Genomic DNA, 12,808 nt, shown 5'->3' with positions numbered 1-12,808 from the left:
TCTCACGTAAACACTTCCCGCTCTTCTAATGCACAGGAAGAACGTATAACATTTAATCGAGTGACCAAAAAGAGATGTATTAAAGGACAATGGAATTTTGTTTCAACTTTTGGCAAAACATAAGAGCATTTGTCAGCTAAACGAAGGAGAAACCATTTGGCTAATCGAGCATTTTCTGAATTTTCTTTGAGACTCCTTTTTCTATGCTACCTGGCTTTGGTATAAGCGGTGGAAGCCAAGAACAATTAGAACACAAAGAGGGTTTTGAAAATATTTGAACTTAATTCAGAGAGTTAAACGTTAAGTGGACATTACATGCTTAGCAGCCGAGCTGTAAGAAGTGAAATACATATCGTAAAACGATTCCCTTGAGATTTCCTACTGTGACGACGATCATAAAAAGTCCAAATTTCATGAAGCCAAATGCAGTTCTAAACACCCGACTGAAAGGCACCATATGAAACACACTATAATTTTTATGTTTGTAATGCTGAGGTAGGGAATCGCTACACCGCACAGTTAGAACGTTTCAAAGTTAACTTATGTGAAAATTATTTCAACAGACACTTCTCCAAGCTAACAAATGTTTGCGAGTTTCCTTCACGCGTTCATTGAAGGGTCTTCCTGCCTGGTGACGACATAGGAGAGCCTGGAGCCAGATGGGTGCTCCTCCAGAGAGCTGGGTTGGCACCCAAGGACGGGATGGGGAAGATTGCAATCTAGGAAAATGGCCAACAGCACTTCTGCCTTTAAATGAGGAGACTGAGGCCCCCAGAACTGCATGGGGAAGATCCAAGATATTAAACCACTTACAGGGTGTGCCTCCAAGCCAGCGTGCTTTCGGCAAACACACCGAATTGACACCGAATTCACCCACACCCTTGGGAGCACTCCTCTTTAACAGTTCACTTAGCTAAACACACTTCCCCTCCCTCAATCATTTTTGGATTCTCTCCTCTTTTATAGTGTCCTTATATAGAAGATTTTTAGAATATCATGAGTGGCCTAATCTTTTATGATGGATTTTATTTTATGATATGCAGCCAAAAATCATTCTGGGCACAGAAAGTCTGGCAGATGTGGTGAAGTAATGACTGTTAATTGAATTTATATATATATAAAATTATATATATAAACATGAAATTTAAGTTATATATATTAGACAATATAATATATTATAATATAATTATATATGCATTACACCAATATATAATTATCTATATTACATTGCATAATGTAATATAGATAATGATATATTATTATATACATCATATATATATAAATATATACAAGCATGAAATATTTTATTGAAATAACACTTGAAAGCAATCACAATAGTTTCCCAAAATCATGGTTTGAATAAGTTTATAACTCACCCAAGGCATCTTCACAAATACCTACGAAAAATAGGAAATGACATTTCCTAAATGCCAGTCTGAGAACTGACACTATTCTATAAGACATTTTTGCAAACCCCTGAAAGCTTGACTCGGAAAGCCAAATTTTCAATCACGTGTTAAATAACTGAATCACTCTACTCCTAGGATTTATTTGCTATTGCGCTTGGGAGACACAGGGAGTCCACCCATAGCTCTATTGGTGGCTTGAAAAGGAACAGAAATATATTCAGTTCAGTTCAGTTCAGTCGCTCAGTCGTGTCCAACTCTTCACAACCCCATGAACCACAGCCCGCCAGGCCTCCCTGTCCACGAAATGTGTTACAGGCCTATATATTTTTAATCTTAAAAGGAGACTTTATCATGAAGATTGGGATTCCCAGGTAGAGCTAGTGGTAAAGAACGCGCCTGCCAATGCAGGAGACATAAGAGACACGGGTTTGATGCCTGGGTCAGGAAGATCCCCTGGAGGAGGGCATGGCAACCCACTCCAGTATCCTTGCCTGGAGAATCCCATGGACAGAGGAGCCTGGCAGAATACAGTGCATGTGGTCGCAAAGTCAGACATGACTGAGCGACTCAGCATGCACACACACCATGAAGGTTCCAACCTGTCGAACGAACGCAGCAGCCACGTAAGGGGTTTCGGTCTTTTTCCTGGAGCCGTGTCTTGAGGCTGGCGGGGCGGCGCTGTGAGGCCTCAATTTTTGCCACGACTGCTCTGGAGCTCACCCCTCTCCCCCTCCATGCCTGCAGCTCACCACTGGTCCAGGGGGCCCCCTCCCATGTGCCCCTTTGCCAGCTCAACTTTACAATAAAACCAGCCTCTCTCCCCTTCCACCCCTGCAGAGGGCTCTCCACGGGTCCCTTTCAAAAGCAAAATACTTCATTATTGCTGGCAGAGCTGGGCCTGCACTGCAGCCTCCAGCCTGGGCTGACCGTGGGTCTCCCCGGACAGCTGCAGACTGGTAACACGTCATGTCCTTCCAAGAGTTACTCAGGGGCCTCCATCTTCACCGGGCCAGACGTCTCTCTCTCACTGCTCCGCCCAGCAAGGAGAGTGGCTACGGTGTCACGTAAAACAGCCAGTTCCCCATCCAAGCTAGTGAGTGGACTAGCCCTTGCAGCAAGCCTCGTGTTTTAGGAAGACGCAGCAGATGCAAAAGGTGTGATTATTGCTGTTCTTCAGTCGCTCAGTCGTGTCCAATACTTTGCGACCCCATGGACTGACCGCAGCACGCCATGCTTCTCTCTCCTTCACCCATCTCCTGAAGTTTGCTCAAACTCAAGGTCATTGAGTCAGTGAGGCTATCCAATCACCCCATCCTCCGTCACCCCCTTCTCCTCCTGCCTTCAATCTTTCCCACCATCAGGGTTTTTCCAATAAGTCGGCTCTTTGCATCAGGTGGCCAAAGTATCGGAGCTTCAGCTTCAGCATCAGTCCTTTCAACGAATATTCAGGACTGATTTCCTTTAGGGTGGACTGGTTGGATCTCCTTAAAGTCCAAGGGACTCTCAAGTCTTCTCCAACACCACAGTTCAAAAGCTTCAGTTCTCCAGCCCTCAGCCTTCTTTATGGTCCAACTCACATCCACACATGCCTACTGGAAAAACCATAGCTTTGACTAGACAGACCTTTGTCAGCAAAGTAATGTCTCTGCTTTTTAACAAGCTGTCTAGATTTGTCATAGCTTTTCTTTCAAGGAACAAGTATCTTTTAATTTCATGGCTGCAGTCACCATCTACAGTGATTTTGGAGCCCAAGAAAACAAAGCTTTTCACTTTTTCCATTGTTTCCCCATCTATTTGCCATGAAGTGATGGGGTTACATGGGGAATCAAAAGAAATCTTTATGATGTATAGACACTCCCAAGGGATCACCTTCAGAATAACTGATCTAAAAAGAGTGTCTTACTTTTCTTTCTTTTTTCAAAACCTAAGATAATCCCTGACAGTCAGCTGTAATCGATACATGCTGTCATTGATATATGCTGTCATTGATATATGATGTCATGACTGAAAATATTTTAATTAATCAAAGAAAGAATGGAGGGGTGGGTGGATGGATGGATGGATGGATGGATTAATAGATGGATGGATGATGATCACTCAGTCATGCAATCAACCAATGAAAACTTGTACTTCTCGATTTGCCACTGGTCAGAAAATGTCTTCTTTGTATCATTTCCCTCATTTGTTACTAATGCTGAAGCTGAAGCTCCAAGACTTTGGCCACCTCATGTGAAGAGCTGACTCACTGGAAAAGACCCTGATGCAGGGAAAGATTGAGGGCAGGAGGAGAAGGGGGCGACAGAGGATGAGATGGTTGGATGGCATCAATGACTCAACGGACATGAGCTTGAGCAAACTTCAAGAGATGGTGAAGGAATGGGGAAGCCTGGCGTGCTGTAGTCCGTGGGGTCACAATGAGCCAGACACAACTTTGTGAGTGAACAAAAACATGTGTTACTGGGACTTAACATGAAAAACTAAGATCCTGCATTTGATTACATGTGCAAGTTGCCTTATAAACTTTCAATAAAACTATATTGAAAACATATTTTTACCAAGAAAAAAAAAAGCTGGTTATCTTAAGTTTAACTACATCAGTGAGGTCATTGAGATAGACTGTCTCCAAAGCTAGTGGCCAACCTCTTTTACTAAACGTGTTTTAAAAACGTAGGCAAACAAAAAATTTTTCTGAAGCCAATAGTCTGGTAAGTGTCTGTCGATAAGAAACATATTCTAGACTACAGGCTATAGGTCACTGATCTTCGGAGCTATGAGAAAAGGTTTTTTTGTTGTTCAGTAATACAGAGAAGCTCTCTGCTCTTCCAGCCAGACTCTCGACTTTGTGAAAAAGAAAATCCGGAATAAAGATAGATTTCTCTTTAATTTTTAACAGCGCTTGTACAACTATCTATTCTTAACATTTATTTCTTTATTTGGGTGCACTGGGTCTCACTTGCAGCACACAGGACCTGTGATCTTGGTGGCAGCCTCTGGGATCTTTAGTGACGGCATGCAGGGTCTTATCTGTGGCATGTGGGGTCTAGTTCCCTGACGGGATTGAACTCGGGTGCCCTGCGTTGGGAGCGCAGCGTCTTAGCCACTGGGCCACCAAGGAGGCCTCGTAACTCCTTACTGATCTTCACTATGTCACTCTCAAAAGGTTAAGCTACCATCTCAACACAAAGGTGTGCACGTATTCCCTTTCATCTTCAGGGTGTTCCGATAACGGCTGCTTGAAGCCCATTGCTACTGCTTTGCTTACAGATTTAAACCAATGATGACTTTCAAGTGGTTTTTTAATTTAAAAATAAAAAAGGAACTATGCAGGGCCATATAATGGTCTAAGATCACTCGTAACTAACAGTGAGTGGGGTTCTGACCAATAAGTTTCTTTAAAGTGGGGCTTATCTATGATCGAGTTTTAAAACAACAAGCAAATTCATTTACACACGTCTCAATAAGTAGAATGTTTTAAAAATATATTAGTTTTTCCCATTTTCAGGCAACCTCAGCTCTTTTTCCTTGATCCAAACTGACGTATTATGCTTAAATGGCAACCCACACCAGCATTCTTGCCTGCAGAGTCCCATGGACAGAGAGGAGCCTGGCGGGCTACAGTCCACGGGGTCACAAGAGTCGGACACGACTGAGTGACGAAACCACCACCACCCCTTGATTGCTACCTTAAATGTGTATGAAATAACAGGTTTTTAACCCGTCACTGCTAATAAAATTCTTCTTTCTCATATACAACCATTCTTGCTTTACATATTAGCATCTATATATCAAAAGTCATGGCCTGTACCTTGGAAACATTGCTCCCCTGAAACACATCAGATCTCAGATGTTTCAGTGCAAACGAACACCGTGTTTCAGGTCACAGAGAACCACGGGGGTTGAACCCAAGTCAAGAACCTCAGGGGAAAACCGGATTGAGAATACAGACACAGGCCTGCAAAAATTCGACATCTGGAGACTCAACCTGGGTGCAAAGAAGACAGGAAATGTGGAGGCCGGAGGGTCAAGATGTGGTGGAGAAAAGTTCTGAGGAAGACCACTGGTGGTGAAGAGGAACCACCCAGACTAAGTGGCTTTTGGAAGCCTGCACATCTGAAGTTCACCTTTATGGGTAAGAAGCTGCAAGACCCATAGGAGAGGTGAGTGTCGGCCGGGCGGAAGCAGGGGGTTGTAATCCAGCCACATCTATGCCTCACCACACTCTACTGGGTCTCCTTGGTAATGAGACCCCTCAGCATCCACGTTTCACTCTTCTACAGTTTACTAAACCGCTCCTGCACAAGCCATCAGCTGCCTTGTCATCTCAGAAACGCCTTTCTCGTCTCGGCAAATGCCAATGGCGGTTACTAGTCACCAAACGCTCACAAGCGCTGGAGCCACGGCTAATGACCGCATGAGGCAGACACTGGGACTTCCGAGACACGCTCACGGAAACAAGGTTAAGAAACGACCCAGCCCCAGATCACAGAGCTCTTAAGAGATCGCAGCCAGGCCTGCAAACATGACTCCTGGAATTTCTAACTTCTGGCTGAAATACCTTTGAGCAAAAAAAAAAAAAAAAAGAAAAGTCTCACAACCGCTGAAAGCTCTCTCACCAAACTGTTCTCAGAACAGGCAAGAAAAATCTCCAGAGGTAAGCAAGTCAAAACAGTTAGGTAGCTACCTAAAACCAAATGAAGCTATATGGCCACCACACATAATCTAATAATAGGGTATATCTATAACATATTTAGGGCTTCCCAGTTGGCACCAGTGATAAATAACCTGCCTGTCAGTGCAGGAGACACAATGAGATGCAGGTTCGATGCCTGGGTCCGGAAGATCCCCTGGAGAAGGGCATGGCAACCCACTCTAGGACCCTTGCCTGGAGAATCCCAGGGACAGAGGAGCCTGGCGGGCTGTAGCCCATGGGGTCGCAGAGTAGGGACACAACTGAAGCGACTTAGCACACACACATATTTATGCCCTAACTATGTCTGTGCATTCTCTATTAAGTGGAGGATAAATACATATTCTATATATATCACTTTAAAAATAGACCTTATCACATTTAAAAGAAACCATACAGAGGATGAGATGTTTAGATAGCATCTCCGACTCAATGAACATGAATTTGAGCAAACTCCGTGAGATGCTGAAGGACTCAGGAGCCTGGTGAACTACAGTTCATGGGGTGAAAAAGAGTCAGACACGACTCTGCCACTCAACAACAGCAATACAGTAAAGACTGCCCATTAAGGGACGTCTCTGGGAGTTCAGGGGTTAAGACTCCACCTCCCAATGCAGGGGGCCTGGGTTTGATCCCTGGTTGGGGAACTGGATCCAGCATGCTGCAACTAAGACTGGATGCAGCCAAATAAACAAATAAAAAGATATCTCATTAATCCTACTTCTAGGAATCTACCCTGAGGATTCTTCCAAGGAAACAAAAACACAGGTCGAACAAAGTTATTCATTGCATCATCATTTGTAACTGCAAAATACCTGAAACTTAAATGCCCATACACAGCAAAGTGGCTGCATAAACTATGTTACAAATACACAAAAAAACCTCATACCTCTGTTATCAATTAAAAACAAAGAGGAAGCTCTCTCTAATCAGGCTTAGAATCAGTACCAGGGCATATTATTGATTGAACGACATTAAAATACAATGGAGAAGTTACCTATGTTATATTTTCTAATTTTTTTCTTTCTGACATGAAGGAAAAATATGTTAGTACAAACAGCCATGTGCATATTCTTCTGTGTTTGATGTAAGAAATGTATTCCCCGCATGCAACATAATATTCTAGCTGATTGGGTAGTCGTACTAGGTTAAGTAACCACTCATCCTTGGTAAGGACAAAGTTTTAGCCTCGTGGATAGAATTACAATGTCTGTCTCGAGTTTGCCGAGCTGTCCCATACATTATGAATCTGCAGGATTTCACATGACTGAAACAGAATATTTCAGCCGACTGTCAACTGCAGCAGAGCTTGAGGGTCAGCCAGAAGTCTTTTTGTTTAACGGAAAGAGTGTTTTCTTTTTCAGTTATCTCTCCACTTGAAGACACTGCTTCTGCTTCAAGGGGGAGACCAATTACAATTCTTCGGTCACTTCAGAATGTTGTGTAAAAAACGGGCATTAACTGACTACCTTCTTCCAATCTAATTTCTTTGGCTCAGGAGCTGGTATTCTGGGGAGTCTGCTGGCTGCTCTTCGGCTTCATTCAATTCTCACAATTCCTGGAGACAAGTCATAAATCAAAAGACCCTGCAGAGTGGCTGTATTATGCGTAGTTCAGAGTCCACTGCCGCTATTCCTCGAGGAAGAAATACTGTGAAGAAGCAGGTTGTGAGATACCAGTCTGCTGGTCCACCCCTCTCCCCCTGCCAAGTCCTTCTATATCCATCAGGGATCGTGACACCCAAATACAAAGCAGAATTATTAATAACAATGCCAAAAAGCAGGATGAGAAAAATAAAAAAAGACAGAAAACAAAACGCACAAAGAAAAAACTATGCAAAGAAGCAAGATACTGAGAGAGGGGACAAACCTTGGCACCCTCTAGGAAAGAGAGAGGGCTTCCCAGGTGGCCCCAGTGGTAAAGAACCCGTCTGCCAATGCAGGAGACTTAAGAGTTGCAGGTTCGATCCCTGGGTCTGGAAGATCCCCTGGAGGAGTGCTTGGCAACACCACTCCCATATCCTTGACTGGGAAATCCCATGGCCAGAGGAACCTGGCGGGCTACAGTCCATTCGATCACAGAGTCGGACACGACTGAAGCGACTTAGCACGCACTTTCACGCACGCAGGAAAGAGGGGATATGACAAGGATACAGAACGCCTCCGAAAAGAAGGAATACACAGAGGAGAGGAGAGGGCTGAGGTGGGAATGGGGGATTTTCCTGAGCTGGAATTCAGAATGGTGTGGAGATTGCTTCCTGCAGAACACAATGACTGTACGTCCCAGACCCCAACCCAACCCGACAAAATGCATGTGTTTCAAAGGTGGCAGACCTCACCAACATTTAAAAAATTTTTTAAATGGTAAAAAAAAGAAAAAAAATATATATCAAAAGAACCAACTCAGACTGGCTCAAAACTCTGCCCCTACATATTAAGTACCAAAGACTTTAGAGCCAAGTTACTAAGCTCTTGAGGAAACAGCTCACGATCCGAGAATGTTCTGCCCCACGATCCAAGATTTTTTTACTTGTCATTCAGGAAAAGGAACAAGGAGAGATCATTTCAGGACACCAAGCAGATTGGGAGCACACCGTCCGTGGAAAGCAAATTACGCTAACCGCCCACATACCAATAAACCCGAACTCAAGAACAGAAAAGTGGAAATGAAAAGAATTGTGCCAAGGTGGAAACCTTGTAACAGAAGAAGCACCACACACGTGTTATTTATATGGTCATAAAACTTCACAGAAATATACAAATAATTGTGGAAAATCAACGTGACACGATCATTTAGTAAGAATTCAGATGCGAACCTGTACAGAACGCAAATGATCCCTAAGAACTGGGAAGACCGAGGAAATACAAGAACACCAAAGAGTAAAGCTTTATTAATGATGGTGACGACAGAAGTGTATTCTTTAAAATATGAAGGTAACCTTCAGTAGAAAGACCACAGAATCATAAGCATTCTAGAAATTCTATGGAAAGAACGACATTAAAAAAAAAAACAAAAAACAGCAAATGTGGGGGAGTGGGTACATAAACCCACACACAAGAAACTGCAACAATGCAAGTCATACATGAGAAAATACGGCAGAATTACAACTGTACATAGATAAACTATTATGTGTGTGTTAGCACCTCAGTCATGTCTGACTCTTTGCGACCCCATGGACTGTAGCCCGCCAGGCTCCTCTGTCCATGGGATTCTCCAGGCAAGAATACTGGAGCGGGTTGCCATTCCCTTCTCCAGGGGGACCTTCCCAACCCAGGAATTGAACTCGGGTCTCCTGCATCTGCAGGCCGATTCGTCACCATCTGGGTCACCAGGGAAGCCCACGTAAGCTATTATATTAGGCTTAAAAACTCTGAAGTTCATCAATGTAAAAGTCACAGATAAGAAAATACATATACAATGTCCCATTTCACCTAACAGGCAAATAAACACAAAACTAATTGATAACAATGATTCATAGGAATAGTTAAAATATTAATGGCACAAATTGCTAATCTCCTTACAAAGGGTCAAGTTTCAAACATCCCACTAAAGGCAATGAGCTAAGGATAAAGTACAGTGTTCGCTGATACCTTTCGGAACAATAAAATTTGAGCCAAGAAGAGTGCCCCCACCAAGAACCTGAACACGCTGGCAACCCTGATCGAGAGCTTCCAGCCTCCAGAACTGTGAGAAATAAATTTGTTGTTAAGGCCGTCCAGCCTACCATAGTTTCTTGTGGCAGTCCAAGCTAAGATAGATGTTCCAATACCTTTAAATAAGCTCAGAATATTCAAAAAATCCCTAGGAACGTGCTGTCAAATTTTGTTCAGCAAGATAAATAGGTGTGTAGGCTTCCTTGGTGGCTCAGAGTTCTGGCAGACTCAGAATCTGCCTGCCAGATCAGGAGTCACGGGCTCCATCCCTGGTCCGGGAAGACCCCACATGCAACGAGGGCCGCGTGCCACAGCTACTGAGCCTGTGCCCTAGAATCCGCGCTCCCCGACATGAGAGGCCACCGCAGCCCGCACACTGCAACTAGAGGGCAGCCACGACTCACCGAGACTAGAGAAAAAAGCCCACGCGGGTCTCCCAAGACCCAGGGCAGCCAAAAATAAGAAAGTAAAACAACTTAATACATCGTGAAAAAAATAGCTTTTAAAAAGGTTCCGTAGCCAAATTTAAAACAATTTAACCTCAACATCATAACCAAAATAATGAGGCATTTCTCATCTATCAAATTCAAGAAGCATTAATAAAAGTGAATAATCAGGGAGTGACAGAGACCATGCAGACAAGCCCATACGCATTCTATTGTGAGGACTTTCATCAGGCTTTCATCAGTATGTTCCTTAGCTGAAACTGGTAAAATGCATAAAACATAACTCCTTGGCGGGAGAGGGAGAGGAGGATTAATGACTCAGAACTATCTTGTTAAGACAGAAAGAACTGTGCAAGAAATGTTATCAGGACAACTGGATAGCTATCTCAGCAAAGTAAAAGATTCAGAGGTTGACAGCATATGAAACACTAACCTGAATCCTGAACGCCTTGGGGAGTTTAATTAAAAATGCAAAACGTCAAGAAGAAAGCACAGATGGGTGTCTGATGTCTTCAAGGCGAAGGGTTTTTCATCTTTCAACCAGTGGAGGAAAAGATTCATTTTCTATTATAATGATACAGAGTAACTGTAAATATAGGTGTGTGTGCTGAGTTGCTCAGTACTGTTTGACTCTTGCTGACCCGCCATGGACTGTAGCCCGCCAGGCTCCTCTGTCCATGGGATTCTCCAGGCAGGAATACTGGAGTGCGTAGCCTTTCCCTTCTCCAGGGGATCTTACCAACCCAGGTCTCCCACATTGCAGGTGGATTCTCTACCAGCTGAACCACCAGGGAAGCCCACATATTTGTATAATTATATATAAACCTGGCCAAATACTTGCGCCACCTAACGCGAACCGCCAACTCACTGGAAAAGACCCTGATGCTGGGAAAGACTGGGGGCAGGAGGAGAAGGGGGCGGCAGAGGATGAGATGGTTGGATGGCATCACTGACTCAGTGGACATGAGTTTCAGCAAGCTTCTGGAGTTGGTGATGGACACGGGAGCCTGGCGTGCTGCAGTCTACAGGGTTGCCAAGAGTCAGACGCGATTTGAGCGACTGAACAATAACGATCTAAATTAGATCAGAAGATTTTAGAAACTTACAGAGGTTATCCGAACCCGTTAAGAATCAGTGCATTTAGGAAGGTTACCGGTCGTATTTCTTACAAATTTGAATTCCATTCTTAAACATTTGAGCCAACTGTCTTCCCCTATATCAGTGTTTACATATTTTCACTCGAAACAACATGTGAGCTCCTCCTAAGGAGGAAGTGTGTCAGTCATCCGTGCCTACACTATAGGAGACAGCTTTGGAAATAATAAAATTTTTAAATTATTTTTTTAATTTTATGATTTTGATTTAGGTTTACAAAAAAAAAATGCTGTATCAAAAAAGTCCCCTACATATAAACTTTCAAGTTGCAGTCTTTGAAAGATGCGACCATGTACTCGAGTATCCAGTTACATCAGTTAGTTTCCACGTCTGGCGCACATTGTCACAGGCCTGCATCCTCTGCGAACGGTTGAGCTTTATCGTATGGTACTATACTGTCATTCTTGCCGCTGTTCACTCCTCGGTCGTGTCCGACTCTCTGTGACCCCGTGGACTGCAGCATGTCAGGCTTCCCTGTCCATCACCAACTCCCGGAGCTTGCTCAAACTCATGTCCAGCTAGTCGGTGATGCCACCCAACCATCTCATCATCTGTTGTCCCCGTCTCCTCCCGCCTTCAATCTTTCCCAGCATCAGGGTCTTTTCCAATGAGTCCGTTCTTTGCATCAGGTGACCAAAGAACTGGAGTTTCAGCTTCAGCATCAGTCTTTCCAGTAAATACTCAGGGTTGATTTCCTTTAGGCAGTACTGTATAGAGTAACACAGTATCTTTATTTCACTTTATTTCAAGCCCAGGATGTCTCGAAGTGCGTGTAAAACCGGTGGTGATGGAGCTGGTAGCACAGTACTATTCTTTTCAACGTGGTGTACTATAAGATTAAAAACTTTTTTCTTTATTTTCCATGTTTGTTTTTTATGCATTAAGTATCGGTGTGAAAAGCAGGGCTTCCCTGGTAGCTCAGCTGGTAAAGAATCTGCCTGCAGTGCAGGAGACCCAGGTTCGATCCCTGGCTTGGGAAGATCTGCTGGAGAAGGGACAGGCTACCCACTCCAGTATTCTTGCCTGGAGAATCCCAAGGAAAGAGGAGCCTCGTGGGCTACGGTCCATGGGGTTGCAAAGTCAGACAGGATTGAGCGAGTGACACTTTGACTTTCAATACAAACTTATTCTAACACAGTACTATATAGCCGGTTGTCTTAAGTGGGTACCTCAGCTAACTTTGTCGGAGTTAAAAACCAGAAATGGACCCATGAACTCGTTGCTCCCATGTCCTTCATCCTTCTTTTCTCAGGACCACCCCTTCTCTGTACCATAAATATTTCATCGCACTTTCTGAACTCTTCTGAAATAAAATTAACACCCCGGTTCGATCCCTCGGTTGGGAAGATCTGCTGGAGAAGGGACAGGCTACCCACTCCAGTATTCTTGGGCTTCCCTGGCGGCTCAGATGGTAATGAACCCGCCTGCAAGGTGGGAGACCTGGGTTTGATCCCTGGG

At 43.9% G+C, this 12,808-nt stretch overlaps 1 non-coding gene across 1 annotated transcript; it reads left to right on the top strand.

Annotated features, from left to right (window-relative positions):
• Positions 1-12,257: 12,257 nt before the first annotated feature.
• Positions 12,258-12,329, top strand: TRNAC-GCA (transfer RNA cysteine (anticodon GCA)). The gene has a single exon. It is a non-coding gene; the product is annotated as a tRNA-Cys (tRNA).
• Positions 12,330-12,808: the final 479 nt, after the last annotated feature.

Source organism: Muntiacus reevesi, chromosome X (assembly GCF_963930625.1).
Source record: "Muntiacus reevesi chromosome X, mMunRee1.1, whole genome shotgun sequence".
In the NCBI taxonomy this organism is placed as follows: domain Eukaryota; kingdom Metazoa; phylum Chordata; class Mammalia; order Artiodactyla; family Cervidae; genus Muntiacus; species Muntiacus reevesi.
The sequence above is the reverse complement of the archived record's forward strand: the minus strand, read 5'-3'. Positions and strand labels throughout refer to the sequence as shown.